General features: G+C 32.4%; 1 protein-coding gene across 1 annotated transcript in view; it reads right to left on the minus strand.

Moving 5' to 3' along the window:
* Positions 1-17,130, minus strand: part of LOC125050683 (protein CBFA2T3) — a 47,366-nt gene extending 30,236 nt beyond the window's left edge. Inside the window, exon 1 of the mRNA XM_047650674.1 lies at positions 17,002-17,130. The gene's annotated coding sequence lies outside the window, so the exon portion shown is untranslated. The remainder of the gene's footprint in view (positions 1-17,001) is intronic.
* Positions 17,131-17,923: the final 793 nt, after the last annotated feature.

Consider the following 17,923-nt stretch of genomic DNA (forward strand, 5'->3'; position numbering starts at 1 on the left):
TACCCCCTGAACCCCACCGCCCTGGGGTTATAGAAAATGAGATTCAATAAATCTGTACACAGCTTTTAGGAGATTGACGTGTACAAGAATGTTTAAAAAGGTTTATTCGTTTCTTTGTAATTAATGAAAACCTTTTTAGAATACAATTTTTTTCTCAGACTTGTAAATAAATATTATGACAGCCTTTAGGCGGGTTTTTGCTATAGATTTTTAAATGATTTAAGTTAGTTTACTATAGATTTTGTTGAATCCTATTCGACGAGTCTACACTAATCTAAGACATTATAATTCTTAGAATATGATTGAAAAAAATCTTTCTTAGAAATGGCGGTAATAACTTGCCGTATATTTATTACACCCTGTAATAAATGTTACCACTACCAATATATGTAAGCTTTTAAAATGTTACATTTGTTAACACTACCTCTTTCAATATAAAACAAATTCGCCTAATGCATATCGACAACGGAAAAGGGGCTGTCATGTAAACGTTTTTATTTAACTTTGTGTGTAACAAATAATATATAAAATAAATATTTAACAATGCAAAACATTATCGAAATATGTATTGTATTTTAATCCCTTTTTAATTTTGTAACGTTCGTATTCATAAACGTACCACAGCTTCAAACAACATAGTTTATGCTCATTACTCTTGTAAAATTTATTTTACTGTTCTTCTAAAATTCGTAATATTAGCGTATTTAACCAATTTAAAAGGGCATTAAAGATACATAAAAGACTAAAATTAGAACGGCTATCCTATGGCGACGACATCTCGTTCGTACATATTAAATTTATCATTTAAAAAATCATGTAATGTGAAATAAAGTTCTTTAAATGTATAATTAAAGAACTTTATCACCTACATATGTCAATGAATAAATTCATTACTACTTTGCCAATATTTTAAGCATGATCTATCAAAACGTACGTAACGCTATATATAAAAAACTTTGACTAATGTGTCTGTGGTCAAATTACGATATCTTCGTACGTGTGGCAACCCTATTCGAAATGGTAAACTATTATAATTTATACAGTTGCACCCACACTGAAAGAATCCGGAGTGACAAGAAGCAGGCTGTTTTGACGTGATATTGCACAGACACACTAATATTGTTTGCGTTTTCCATCGTTCTATTTGATACGTCAGCGGAAATACTTTGCATTTATTTAATTCACAAATCAATCAAATAGACAGATACAGTTTTACTTTCAAAGCATTGTAATTTTTTGATTTATACAACTTAACATTATATTTCCAATTTAAACACATTATCATATAAAATAGCGGACCCGACAAACGCAGTCGTGTACACGTCTTAAATCTAAAAAGAAACAAATTTTTAATTTAAGCCATTCTCGGAAATCCCACATACAAGGTTTTTAAATGATTGCAACTTGTTAATACATTGTAGTACATGTCACTATATATACAGTAGAACCTCGTTAAGTCGAACCTCGATAAGTCAAAAACCTCCAAATCTCGAAAAAATGTTTTGTTCCCTTCCCTTAAAACACCAAAACCTCCATTACTTGAAATCTTGACCCTCTGTTAATCGAAATAATCACCGAGTCCCTCCAAGCCATTTTGGTACATATTTTCACTCTATAACTCGAAAAATTAAATTTGACCTCTGTATCTCGAACATAGGAACGTTTTATTTTACAACCTTTACAACTTGATCATTTGGAATTTATTATCTCTATTGTTCGAACAAAAATAAGTTACCGACTTTAAGAACTTGCCGACAATGTGAGTACACTATTGTTTCTTAGAAAAATTTTTAGGAGTATACAATAATAAATTTATGACTCATGGAAACACGTGTTTGATTGCTTTGTGTCAGGTGTTCAATTTATAAGAATAAACCTCAAACTCTTTATGTCGAATCAAAATCCGCCTAAGTCGAAATCCTCCATAAGTTGAAAACTCTATAACTCGAATTTTTTGGCGTCTCCCTTGATGTTCGACTTATAGAGGTTCTACTGTATTTCGTAATAAATGCTTTCTTATCGAATAAACAAATGTACACACATACATACAAGCATGCAAAATTATTTAAAACATTTAAAGAAACTTGCTTGTATATACCGAGGGATCCAACACGGCTATGTTGCACCGCGCTATATTCCGTTACGCCATGGTTATAAGAATATTTAATCACCTTCCTAGAAGTTATAGATTGCTGCCATGTAATGTTTTCAAGGGGAAAGTGATTAGGTTTTTAAAGTCAAGGTGCTTTTATAGCGTGAGCGAGTATTTAGACCATAAGTTTAACAATTATAAATGCATACTATGACATTATGTTAATGTTCTTATTATATGACATTGCAAAAAATTTATATGACATTTGCATGCCTATATATGCTGATAGTGCGGATTTTTCTTGTTGTTCGATCTAATTTTACCACTATTTTGGCAAATAAACGATTTATTATTATTATTAGAACTATTTCTTAAAGAACTGCAGAGGCGTGAATTCGAATCGATTTTTGGAATGACATATTTGTTTTACAGTAATTCTAGTTTACTATTCCAAGAGGAGATTTAGTTAAGTGGCATGGCTAATCTCAACTCAGAGATCGTGCAGACGAACGTCATCTTGGCACCTTTATTTTTATATTATAAATAAGAATAAAAACCTTTTATTTCAGATACATTAATATTTCTCATTCATTACTATCTGTGTGCCCTTTTTTGGGCAAAGACCTACTCCAAATCCCGCCATTCATTAATCTGGTCTCTCCACCTTCTAAATTGTCTACCTCTATTACGCTTATCATACCTTTGGCACCAGTTTAATACTTTGTTGTTCCACTTTCCAATAGGTTTATCTGTGCGCAATTTAAAAAAAAAAAATCTAAATAAAACGTCTAGATAACCTCAAAAATCAAATAGTTAAGAAAATTCTAATGAAACAACTACAGAGATGTGTCTACCTCCAGTATATGTTTCAAGCACCAAAGATGTAGTCACCTACTCCATATCAAAACAGCAATATGATTGAAACGTCGCAATGTAATGATGTATAAATAGTGAACGCCATATGGCCCGCACGTGCTTACTGGACCAAACTGTGCGCCTGTAGCCAAGATACAGATTTCACCGACTGTGAATCAGAAAATGCCGATTTTCAAAATTATTTATTTAATACTTCGTTGCTATACAGAATGAGAACACTTTAATTATTAGGCAACGGGCGACCAAATAAATGTTTTTATTAAGAGTAATTAGAAGCGATTTATCATTTGATGAATAAATCGATTACATAGGTACGTTAATATATATACTTTTATTATAAATACTAGTGGACCCCACAGACGTTGTCCTGCATGATATTTCAAGCGATTAGTAAAGCAAAGTATGAAAGTACCGACTGCAGTGCCACCTGCCGGGCTGATTTGTGAATCTAAACCATTTCCAGATCCCCTTGAACACACACAAAAAATTTCATCAAAATCGGTCCAGTCGTTTGAGAGAAGTTCAGTGACATACACACTCACAGAAGAATTATATATATAAAGATATATCATAAATGAGTGAAAATATTCTTCTTACGAGATTGAGTTACTATAAACAAAAATAGTTTGGTCCTTGCGGCAGTTTACCTTTAATGCTTGCAGCATTTCCTCGCTATTTTTATTTATTTTTTCGTTGAGCGATGAAAGCACCAGCATTATGTAACAGGCGCCAACTTAAAACTTTAATTATCGCCTGTCCCATGGTATGAATATTATTAGTTTATATATATAAAGTAAAGAATTTTGTGATCGCATTTTAGAGAAATAAATAACCCTAAATCCGCAAACCTTGTCTAAAACTATTGAAACCTAACCTAAAAGGAAAATTTAATTAAAAACACAAGTCGAATCCTCATGTTTCATCGGACGGCAATTTTAAAAATTAAGCATAAAAATTCACATTAGCGGCAGCTAAACGCTATAATATTATACGATTTCCTAAATGAAAATCCATATAACACGCCAGTCGGTAGCACATGGTGGCACACAGTGAGTTGTAGAAACTGGAGGCGGCATATCGGATACAGAAAATTGCTAATTTGGCTACAAAAATACATTTCTTAAAGTGTGTTGAAATATATTTAACGATAACGATTTAAAATAAATTATTGGTTGGTTAAGATTTTAATATTTCTTTTTTATATGATAAACGGACAAACCAGCCTACGGAGAGGCTATTAAGCGCAGCTGCTACAGCGCATAGACTCCCATGTTAGTGGTTACGTTACCGGCCTTTAACGGAGGAGTATGAAGCAACAAGAAAATAAAAATATTTTGATTATAAATTAGTTTATAATTAATCAATTACAGTCAGCCAAGGTAGTAACGTCATCTACATAAAAACAAAAAGAATAACCTATTCTTAACGATAATTGTACATCAATCAGATTTGAAGGTACGAGCAAATAACTATATTTGTATACGCCTCGCCTCGTTGAAGACAAAGTAACCAGCCACGTTAACCAGCTGACGTAATCAGATCGTGTCACATCCAGAGCAGCTATATCAGAGCAAACATTCATTAAAATTTGCCAAACCCAGCGCCGTCGTCCACACCTGACGCCCGCAGGCGGCATAACGTTACAATTGTTTGTCACCGCTTACATTACTGCCTCACTGCGCTGATTGAAAAACTTTAGCGCGACTTACGCGATGTATGACTAATTTAAGTTAACGCCCGTTTCTTTAGTAAATTGAAAGTTATTTGCTAAATTCTTGTTTCTAAGATCGAGTGGAATATTTAATTAACTTTTTAGGTAGTTTGATTAATTTTATTTTTAAAACAAAATGGTTTTAAGAATATAACGCTGAGAAATATATATTTTTATTTATTATACGCAAAAATAATAAGTATTCATTGTACCCTATGATATATTATACAAACAACATAATATCAATTGCAACAACATGACAGTTCTACGACTCAGCTGAGGTCGCGTAGCAACGTAGTATGGTTCTACGCCGTAGCGAAGTTTAGGCAGGGTATCATTAGTATTAAAAACAACAAACGTGTGCGATAAGTAAATTAAAATGAGTTTCACGAAATATTTTTGTAAGGGATCTTCACCAACTCGATAAAAATGTAATATTCTTAAGATCCTAGCGACCGCAGAATTTGTACACTTGTTGAAATAATCTAAACGTTATATTTTATTCGGAAAATAAAACTGAAACAATCGAAAATTCAAATAAAGTTCGTGTGATAAAGAAACATTATTTTTTGTGAAATACCCTCTTTGAAAACACAAAGTACTAACACCATGACGTTTGCTGAAATTCTCACATTATTACATCGTCTACGTATTTTCAATTAAAAATAACGAAACCTCAAAGGCTGAAATGTTTCAAACGATTTTTTCCTTTATCTCGTTTCAGTAAACGTTATATTTCTCTGTGCCTGTCAGCCCCTATGAGGGTCCTATATTTGCATAGCCCCTGGGAAACAGCATCTGGTCTCCTCGAGATGTTATCTTGCCACAACAGGTGTGTTTTTGTATGAAATAGTTTTATGAAGGAATATGTTTATTGTAAGTGCGCTTGCCGTGAAATTACATATACAGCTTTAGGCTGTGTAACAATTTTGAATCATGGATTGTCTCTGGTTTGTTATGTCCAGAATATCGAAGTACCTGTATTTTTTTTTATAGAACAGGGCGCAAACGGGCAGGAGGCTCACCTGATGTTAACGGACACTCTCAATGCCAGAGGGCTCGTAAGTGCGTTGCCGGCCTTTTAATAATTGGTACGCTATTTTGATTATCTAAATAACGTCGTATTAACATATGACATAGGGCATAATTTAGAATAAAAAAATCTTATATATTTTGTAGTTATTGATCGTATAGTGGCTACGTTCAAAATGTATCCCAAAGTTTGATATGCCTTAAACGAATTTATGCTAAAAAGCGAGAAGTACTTGTATTAAAATATTAAATCATATTTAATGAGGAAATTCGCTAATTGTTTTAAATCCTAAGCCGGAACAATCCTGATATACCAATGTTTGTTCTGTCCGTTTGTGTTTGTTGAACGCCCGTACCGCCCGCGACCCACCTGCTACCAGATTTATGTGTTTGTATACCTTTTTACTGTAATTACATGCATTTGCGCGATTTTTAATTACTCTTAAAATTGGTCTTTAGAATTTAGAGAAACGTATGTGTAGTACGAGCTATTTCTGAAATATACTTGACATTTTGCAAAGAAATAATAATCTTTGTGCATCCACAGTAATATTGTACAGAGGGTTAGGGATTCGAATGAAAACTTTGGTAATGTAACCCAAGGTATGAAAAAAATATAAATAAAAATCCCTATATCGCGTACACTGTGGAAACTATTGACAATAGAGCAAAGTGATGTACTACAGTAATATAGAAAACATCATATCTCCAAAAAAGTAATAGTACAAAATGTCTAACTGTTATAGTTATGCTACAATGACAAAATTCATGGTAAAATATGCTATAGTGGATGCACTATACTAGCATATTTTACCATGAATTGTGTTCAAATAATATTTTTTCTAAATTTAAATTTACTTTAGACCACGGAAGTATAGAGAGTAGAACTTTGACACCAAGTTTTCTGTTTTACTTTACTTGTAAATATGTAATTTTCAGTTATGTTATCATAATTAAGCAACAAATAAATCAGGGCAGTCAAAATATTTAAATACGGCCATTAGTATAAAAGCGTAACTTTTTATAACCTTTTTTTTTTTTTCAAAAAGACCTGTGATGAAAAGACATAAATTGGAGATCCAATTATAGCAATCTAAAAAGACAGATTTGATAATTAATAATTTATATTTTTTAAAGATCAAAGGGAAATTGGGCATGCCACTGCTTATCTTATATTAAGTGATACCAGCGCCCATGGACACTCAAACTGCCAGAATAAGTCAAATATTATTTAAAGTCTTCCCTTTAAACCATGTTTTACTTAATGTTGAAGTATCTTGTAAGAGGCTACATTATATACGTAAAAATATTAATTATATTAGCGTTTATCTTCGTATATTAGCAAATTTTGAGTGAGTGTACTTATCGATTATGCTTAAAGGCAGTCTATAGCAGCAGCTGGAGCCTCAAATCTTTTCTATATTAATGCGAATAGGACGAATATATAATTTAAGTTCAGAGGATATCGAATTTATATGATTTAAGTTTAGAAGATATCGAATTTATATAATTTATGTTTAGAGGATATCGAATTTATATAATTTAAGTTTAGAAGATATCGAATTTATATAATTTATGTTTAGAGGATATCGAATTTATATGATTTAAGTTTAGAAGATATCGAATTTATATAATTTATGTTTAGAGGATATCGAATTTATATAATTTAAGTTTAGAAGATATCGAATTAGTACTACGATCTTCTTCTTCTTCTTCTTCTTCTAGTGCCTCTCCATTACTGGAGGTTGGCCGTCAGTACTACGATCCTCACTCAGCTCAAATTTGGTAGAAATATACGAGATTGTTATTTATCAGTTTAATAGAAACCACAGTCAAGAATATATTTACAACTAAATTATCATTTAATATGAATTAAGTTGGTTAATAATATTTGCCTTTTCTTTAAGGATGGTTATAAGTTTTATCATCAACAGCATTACTTGTTATTGGAATAAATATAATAGAATTACGAATGTCAAAATGTTCGCCGCGTCCAAATACCAGAATTAAAATTTATTTAATAAAATATATTCCTTCTATAAAGGTTTTATTGTCAGAATAATCCTGAATATTCTTAATATATGGTGATATAAGTGCGGCGACAGTTGGCGGCCCCAAAGCCAATACTGAAACAGTCCTGTCTATTATAAAACAGGGCGGCAGATGGCACCGATTTTTTATATTATTAAATCTACGATAAGGGATATTATTTTCTACGTATACAGTGATATAAGAAAATCTTAGTTAAAATAAATAAGTATATTTTCAAAAACTTTTGCCCTCCAAGATCTTACTTGGGTCCTGGAAAAGATTTCACCTGAACAATATCGTAGATAAAGGACTATCTACATGTTACCCAAATTCAGAATAAGGTATTCCTAGTACTTTATAGTAATTATTAAATAATAATATCAGCAGGGCAGCTAGTATGCAGAACTGGTTCGGGAATACTGGCAGCAGCAGCATGGTGGGCAGCTACCTACTGAAGTATTTCCGAACCAATTCGACTTAGGGTCCTTCAAGAAAAGAGCGTACCAAGTCATTAAAGGCCGGCAATGTGAGTGTCCATGGGTAGCGGTATCACTTAACATCAGGTGAGCCTCCTACCCGTTTGGCTCCTATTACATTAAAAAAAATTAACAAAGTAAAAAATTATCTGACTTTCATAAACACCCGTAGAACCATGAAATAACTTTTCGCGCCCCTATAACCTATTTCTCTAGACAATTCTATAATTAATTTATGTAGTATGACAAGCGCCAGTACTCAAAGACCACTATGAGGCAAGTAACATAACACAACCGAAAGAGAAATTACATAAAATTAAACTAATGGCACTAGTACTTTTAAGGTAGCCCAGGATTCGGGGTCCAACGTTTCGGTATCAGATCGTGATCATTTGTTCTATTAATAGGCAAGTAGACATTTAGCGTGTGCATGACACACACGACTTCTTTCCTCCATTGATAAACAGCCGGGTTTCGAACCTACGACCTCAGGAATGGGAGCACTCTGAAACCACTAGTCCAACACTGCCAAAAAACAGATATTAATACATAGAAAGAAACAAATATCCTTAAGGGCCATCCAAATTCAATAGACCCTCCGATTCCAGATCCCATCTTCCTATTTATCGAATTTCTTTAAATTTTTATCTAATATCTACAAAAGGGATATTATGATATCAACAGTAAGTAGTAACACACCTATACGCTTTTTCAGAGCCTGTCTATATATAATAGTTTTTAACAAACATTACACGATATTGTAATATTTTTTAAAAATCTTAGTTCAACGGCTAATTACAAAAAGCATACCTTGATAAAATCCGAATTTTACAGTCAACTTGTAGTAGTACACTAAATGCCAACATTATCTAGTTAAAAGCATTGTGGTTACAGAATATAGACGGATTATTTGTTTTGGTTTTTAGTTCTATACGTTCAATATTTAAAGAATTATATTTGCAATTCATTTATACCCTATCCTTTTATATACATGCTCCTAACCTGAACTGAATTCAAATTATCCAAAGTACAGAAATCAAACGAATCAATTCGCTTTCATATAAGTGTTGTTGACAGGATTGCCTTAGGGCCTGGAATATATCAGGGTTACTTCATGCCTGTTTATTTTATTCCTTATTGCCGATACCCATTTCGTAAATATGATAATTATTTTTTTACCTCTTACCGCGTAGTGATTACGAAATATTCAACTACTATCTTATGTATTTACACATATTATGTATATTTTCAAATATTATGTATTTTTGGAACGGATGTCGATTCACCTCGAGGAATATAATTTATTTTAAATAATACAAAGGAATTGGTTACTCGTAATGTCACAGAGTAGAGAGAGTGAATAAAACAAGACAAAACATGTTGAGTGACGTTTAGAAGGCGCGAAATTTAAATTGATATTTAACAATTAAAACGCTTATCGATAATTATCGAAATTATAATTTATTGTATTTTTTTTATAGAACAGGGGGCAAACGGGCAGGCTCAACTGATGTTAAGTGATACCGCCGCCCACTCTCAATGCGAGAAGGCTCGCGAGTGCGTTGCCGGTCTTTTAAGAGTTGGTGCGCTCTTTTGTTCTGTATCTGTTTCATGATCATTTGTCTTATAGGCAGAAGGTGATCAGCCTCCTGTGGCAAGGTAAGCCGGTTTCCTCGCGATGTTTTGCTTCACGTATGCAAATTATTTCTGTTAATATTACGCTTGAATCCAAATAATTTGTTATTTTATTTTGTTACTAGTGAATTGATATTTCAATGTGTTTATGTTTTACATACTTTTTTCATTTGGCTAGTTGAAAAACTCATAATGTAATTAGTAACACCCAAACACAGACCAATATTCGGTAAAATTATATACAGGAAGCAGTTATTCTGCACCATATTTAAGCAGTTTATTTACCGATTCTGTGGTTGACAGCCGCGTAAGAGTCGCCCCCTCAAAAGGATTACAGTTATTAAAAAACGTCTTTGAGGAAACGCAACCTTATCGTAGTAGTTATATATTTTTGGGATTTCCATTTTAGCTGAAATACATACTAACCACTCGCTTATAATTATTATTAATAAAATAATGCCGTTTTAATGTTGCAAACAAACGACAAAGAGTGAGGGAGATACAATATTTTGACGTTAAGCCGTAATCCGTACTACCTTTTAGGTTCAATTCAAGAATTAAATTCTATTTAATTAATATCAAAAGCTAGAAATATTTGTAGCAAACTCGTATATTTCTAAAAATACACCTGCCGGTTCCCACGGCAAATTATCATCTGGCATTTAATCAAAGTTTGTGAGAGAGTGTGTTTGACAGGCCCATTATACCACGCATAGATCGAAAACAACGATTTTGCTTTTTAATTATAAATTAAGGAGTTTTATAATTCTTGCGGAATTTAATATTTAAAAATGAGTATAGCATGTTTAAAACATACAGCTGCTATTTTACATTTTAAGATATGATTTTAATTTTTTAAGAAACTTTAAAAAAGTCATATTAAATAACCAAAATACAGCTGATTATTAATTTTTTTTTAGAATCTGCTATTAATAAGCTATATTTCTTTTTTAGACCTAATTTCAATATTTATGATCTATATTGTTGATATAGGATGTTTTTAGATGTATATACTACCTTTATTTTCGATATTTTTACTAATTGTACAAAGAAAAATACTTCAACTTGGCTCTATGCAGAGTTCTATCAATATCTCCACAATCAGTTACACCTGTATTCATTAGCGTGATTGGTTTTACTCAGTTTGCGGCCGTTGCGTATGACAGATCGATTATACTTGGGCGCGGAGTCAAAACAATCCACAAATAAGTAATACTTTAATAAATCTAGCTGTTTTCTTGTTAAGGGAAATACGTAATATAATAGTGTTATTTGGTACTAATGTTTAGTACTGGTTGTTATTAGTTTAAGCTACATATCGGATTTTGTAATATGTATGTAGTAATAAAATATCCAGGTCGTGTAAATAAAAGTAAGGTATTAAAACGTTTCTTTTCCTCTCTTATTGTTGTAGTGTTCTGGTTTCGCTTTTGTGTTGATTGTATTTTTTATTTCTCTTTAGTTTAAAGAAATTTGTTCTGTGATATAGCCCTTCAGGAGCAAGGTTAAACCCAAGTTTTCTGTACTTTTAGTTTATTTTGTTTAAGTTTATATATCACTTAAATTATAAGATGAGCCTCCTGCCCGTACAAAATAGTACACGTGAACACTATCATACACATGAGGTATTTTCTGCTATGGTCACAGAAATGTGTCCATGAGACACATCAAGTGGGTGCCGATGGGCATTATCTCGAGGCCCGCAGTCGGTGCATTAATTACGTTCAACAATTCGGTACACAATTTATCTGCTGCGGGCAAACGCTTGCCCGCATACGGGAACATTGTACTGAACGCAGACTCATTAAATCCTTTTTTGTATTAAATTATACTTAACACTTCTTGAATTTTGAAGAATGTGATCGCGTTTCTTATTTCACATTTTTAATACCAACCCTTCCTTATCTGAAGGCATACCATTACCACACATTTTAAATTTATTTCATTGTGCGGTGTGTTAAGGGAAAATTTTTTAATCATTAATAAATTTAAGAAGTGTTTTGCATACAATATTCTAAAATCAAACTACATTAATTACTGTTATAAAAACAGCAATGGTACATTACATACTTTGATTGCACTTATAAGAATAAAATACATTAGAAGATTTTCTATACCTCGTAATTTAAAAACCAGATAAATTTAAAGAAAAAGGTTTTAAAACATTTGTACAACAAACAAATTGTAATTTTTATTGAAAGAACTGAGTTACACGCATCCTTTAAATTATTAATAAATTGTGATTCAATAATAAGAATATTACATACACAGATTTTGATAAGGACTATTTATAGTATTAAAAGATGAATAAATTATTATTGATTTTGCTGTCGTTACGCACCCGCATCGGAGATATAGGCTAGGGTCGGTGTTTGGTACAATTTTATCTCAGTTTGTACACGATTCCCCTATCAGCTGACCAATATGCGATTTCACGATTATTTTCCACTTGCTTAGACCTATTCAAAAGTGGAATGGATTACGATCTTACGTTTAACACTAAAAGATTCTTGAATTAAATTTACGTTTATAAATATGGATAAGTATACTTTAATATAATATTTTCAATTTTAATTTGTTTTTCGTTCCCAGATTACATTGATTTATTTATATTTATTAAAATCGGCAGCGTAACGGGCCCTAACGACACCAAATTCGAAATAAATATACGTTTGCCAAACAAGTGATAAAAACAGACACAATAAATAAGACATGTCTGTTCCAAGACAAAGCGTGTGTTATTGTTTGTCAAACTGTGCGCACGCGTTGATGTTAGTTCAGCTGCGGGGGCGACAGTATGGCGCTAGATATTCATTTTATACACCTGGAAATTTTGACAAAATCGTATTTAACGACGATTTGACCACTCATTGGTCTAGTGGTTAGTACCCCTGACTGCGAATCCATGGGTCCCGGGTTCGATCCCCGGCTGAGACGAACATCGATGTATTGAGCATTTGTTGCTGTGCTTAGGTCTTAAGCGTTTAAATATGTGTTTATATGTCTATCTATCTATAATATGTATGTATATCCGTTGCCTAGTAACCATAACACAAGCTTCACCAGCTTAGCATGGGACTAGGTCAATTGGTGTAAATTAAAAAAAAAAATTATATAATCGGTAATTTTCGAAAATAAAGCTTTTGTATTAAAAATCATAACGTTAATGATTTTTATCCGCGTCTATATTCTATTTTATGAGTCATACAAAATGTATTTCCCATTACATCTCGTAAAATGCTTGTTACTCGTAATGCTTTACACATAATAGGAATTACTAGAGGTATTATATAGTGAATATTGGAAATTGATTGTGTAACGAACATCGTTCATAAGAGGAAACCCTATCTCTAGAAATAGAATAGCAGCAGCCCTGTAGCGAAGCACAGGTGTTCCCACATAAAAGATATCGTTTCTAGAGCTTCCAATCTATGTAGGATTTTTCACACATACGTTTAAATTTTAAATAGCCCATTTTATAATCATACATTATTGTCCGTGATATGTTAAGCAATAGCGAGATGCAGTGTGGTATAAAAGAGCTGGTAGTATCAAAGATACGAAAGACATGCTTAAGTAGAAAGGAGAAATGAGAAGCTGCTTACGAGTATGATACATAAGGCAGCCGTAGATGGTGGGGTCGGATCGGGTAGGCGTCGACGAGCATGCGTGGTGAACATCGAGAATGATGAAGCGAAAAAGGTATGTCAGGACCAAAGAAAGTGGAGTTCCGTGGTCTCTGCCTACCCCTTCGTAAATATATAGATATATACATTATAATCTTCAAAAATTACTCCTTGGATTTCGAGTACTAATATGACTTTTATACGAAATATTATATATTTATTTAATCACACTTCGTTGCAGTAAAATAAAACACAATACATAAAAATTATAAGGCATGCAACGGGCGGCCTCATCGCTAACAAACGATCTCTTCCAGCCAACCCTAGTAAGGGAAAAACTAAAAAAAAGATATAAGATGAGTTAAATGCAAGAAGTACATAGCCAAATGTTATATAAAAAATTATAGAACCTTAATGTAAAGTAATACAAAACAAAAATTAATAAAACTAAATAAAGCTAAACTCACGGATTCATGAGTATAAAATAGTGTATGGGATATTAAAATTTTTAAGTTTGATACTCAGTGTTGCTGTTGCTTATGATATACTCGTAAATGACGTATCAGATCGCAGCTAAGCCTATAAAAAATTCTAAAGAATACCATTCGCGGTTTTAACTTCCTCTATTTTATTATGTTCATAGAATTTAATGTTTCCTTCTAATTATTTAGGGTTGTGATTAATTCTTACATTAGTAACATTTTTGTTTATTTTCGTGTCTGTTTGAAGTCCGGGGGGCCTTACTTGCTAACACACATTGAGTAAACTCTGGAGGTCCTTTTGAATTTTTGGGCTGATAGGCACAGAAAGTCTCGGGTGTACAAAAATGCGTGCGAGGGATATGAAAACCGCAATTCGGATAAAATTCAAATCAGAACAAATATTAATTTTCAAACAAAATGTCAAGATGATGGATCTTTTCGAGGTTGTAAATCTTTCTATGCAATAAGAGCTATATTTTAAGAAGCTGATAAATAACAGGGAATATCGTGTATTTTCTTTACCCATAACAAGATAATATACCACTTTGATATACGATAATACGACAATTAAGAGTTTTAAGATTAAAATAGGTTTTATGGAAGTGAAATATCACTGGAAACTGGAACTGAACTGGAACCAAAGAAAGTACATCTTTTTTTGTGTATACAATAATTCGTTTCTCCCAATTGCTACTAAAGCTATAATAGAAAATTCTTAGAAGAAACGGTAAATTTGTCGATTCATGATTTTACCTTAAAACAAATTTCTTCACTCGGGAATGAAGTAACACGCAATAATATGGTGGCGCATGCTCTTTAACCCCATAGAAATTAATTAAAACATCATGATTTGTGAAATGAATGAAAGAGGCTATAATTTTTTGGCTTTAATCCAACCTTACTAAACCTGATCACAAACCCCACCTACAATTCGAATTTCTAGACTCGATTTTTTTTTAATTCTAGGTGGAGTGGTGGTAGATGATTCGACAAATTTACCTAAAAAAGTATTGGGGACGAACTTAATTTTCTCTCTTTAAGAGATTTCATAGAATTCGATAGCTAAAAATACTTAAATTAACCGTAACCTACCCGCATAATCTTACCATATGGGCTTAGACTGCGGGTCGGTGGTTTAAGATACGGGCAAATCTGTAATAGTTCGTGATCAACAATGCTGGTATACTAGGTCCACAGTCAGAGATTGTATTGATACTTTTTCTAAAGAAGGGTCAACGAAGGATATTAACTAATCTGTCGGTTCTATAATAAATGGTAATCACATATCCATTTATTCTGGTGGTGCATAGTTGGAAGTAACATTTTCTGATTCCCTAAGTTTTAAATCTTGTATGTCGCGTCTAAAACAACACCTGTGGAAATACAAATATAACTTTAGGGTGCTCATTTGAAATAATTTTTCTTGTCCATACAGTATGGACAAACGAGAAAAAGTATGCAATATATGAAATCTCGAATTCGATGTATTTATGTATACGTATCCTATACGACATCAAATTAATATCTAAGTAAATCTATCGGTCGAACTCCTCAATTCCTCATAAAGCGGTTTGGCTGATTTTTATAAATATGTTATGTATTTGAATAGGTCGTAAAATTGTATACCACAAGGTAAAATTAAAAGGAGTAAGCCACGGGCTGTGTTTGTCACGCTTCAACGAATTTTGATGGGACTGCAATATATGTAAATAACAACATACTCAACAAATGTACAGCCTTTAGTAGTAATAATTTAAAAGTCTGATCTTCCTGATAATTCTCAGATAAATATAACATAGACAACAAAATATCCTAGTTCGAAGAGCGCGGTAAGACGTAAGCAATAAGCATACTTGCATTATATAAGCAATATAGATAATTACATAAGCAATACTTTAAAATATCTAGAACCATTGGCTCGTTACAATATTTAGAACAAATCTTCATATGAAATTGTATAAAAAAATATAAATATGGCGAAGCGTGGCTTTAATGACGGTCGGGCACAGCTGAAGCCGTCAGGTGCCGCCTATATCACATGAAATCTAATAACATTTTTATTTATTCCCGCCAATACTATACCGCCACGTGATATTAAACATCTGACAGATTTATTTTTTTAATTTCTAGCCAAAGGGTGCAATCGAATATATTTTATGCTTTGGATATAACTGTTGGTCGCGGGTTCATGAGTAATGTATTTAAGGGTTGAGTTTAAGTATATGTACTAATATCTTTTTCTCTATATATGAGCCAGTAGCGTGTGTTTTCATACTTAAGCCAATTAACCTATGTCCGTGATTAAATACTTTTACTTAACGTTTATTCATCATAATGTAAGAAGTTGGGGAAATTATTTGAAGATTTGTGGAAAATAATTATGACGTAATAACAATACAGGGTTAAAAACCCACCAATAGCTTAGTTCAGCGAGTTTTTTATTTTATAAAATACATACAGCGAAGTGATACTACTACTATATACTAGTGAAGTGATCCAGGCAATTTGTTGGGCAAGTATGTTCTTCTAATAACTAACTGGACTTGTAAAATGCTTATTCTGCATTAATTTGATATAGAGTTCACCAGTCAAACAGGTACTTATAATAAATATAGTATCTACCTGTATGTTTTTTGTTTTGTAAATTTCATAGGTTTTAATTGAATTTATTCTAACGACAGTGAAATGTTTAAATGTGCTACTCGTATAACGTAGACATGGTACTGCATTAATATTTTTGATATACCTAGTTTCTGTGGTTTTATTCATAAAATGTAATCAACTTATTTATGGCTAAAATTAAAAAAAAATGTGTTATATAGTTAAATTTATGTTCTTATGTACAATCATTGTTTACTCATTTAAACAAAATTTTGCTTTTATTATATTCTGATATACCATTTAAACTGCGTCGTAAATAGAACAAAAACAAAATAAATAATAGGGGAAACAGCTAAGCGCAAACCAAGGGTTAATTGCAATATTTTAGGCCTTGATAAACGAGCTTCACAAAAATTGTGAACACTTTTTCTAGACTTACCTTTATTAATATCCAGTAATCACTTTAAATAACACTGATAGGAAACATAAAAACAGTCCACAAACACAGCGTCACGTTTGACGTTTGACTTCAGAAGGAGCGGGAAACGCGGCCGCACGTTAAAACAGCTGAAAGCCGACTGTGGTCTCTGTAGTCTGTGAAATCCAGAGAGAGGGCGGGAATTTGCCCGCGGTGAATTTTTTAATGAAAACTCTTTTGAGGGCGTTTGTTTTTTCACTGGAAGCGTGTTCGGAGCGAAAAGCTCTTGCAATCCCTGTTAACTGCAAAGAGAAATATAAAATGAGACCTTTTTGTTTTTGTTCCAAAGAAAGTTTTTAATTTTCATTTCATTTAGACTTTTACATTACCTTATTTAACTGTAATTCTACAAGATGTAATGTATAAGGTAGGTGTTTAGTGATTAAATATACATTTAATATTATTTAGTGCCACTTGTTAACAGAATACGTAATTATTCTTCTGTGCTTTAGATTTTTGTTATGGATACATAAATATAAATACGTTTTGTGGACATAGACAAAGATTGACTAATATCTTAATATATATATTTCTTGTGTGCGTGGGTATGTGACTGAACTCCTCCTAAACGACTGGACCAATTTTGATGAAATTTTTTGTGTGTCTTCAAGGGGTTCTGGGAATGGTTTAGATTCACAAATCAGCCCGCCAGATGTTAAGGGTAGTCCACCCCTAAATTTTAATTTTTATTTTTTAGACAAAATTTTTAATTACTATTTTTTTATGATACAGCATTAAAAAATACATACAACCCCTAACTTTCACCCCTCTACGATCAACCCCTATTTTTTTATTATAAATGATATACATGGCGAAACGACGTTTGCCGGATCAGCTAGTATATATATATATATTTTTAAGACGAGTCTTCAAGGGTCTACCG

The sequence above is a fragment of the Pieris napi genome, chromosome 6 (assembly GCF_905475465.1).
Source record: "Pieris napi chromosome 6, ilPieNapi1.2, whole genome shotgun sequence".
Classification (NCBI taxonomy): Eukaryota; Metazoa; Arthropoda; class Insecta; order Lepidoptera; family Pieridae; genus Pieris; species Pieris napi.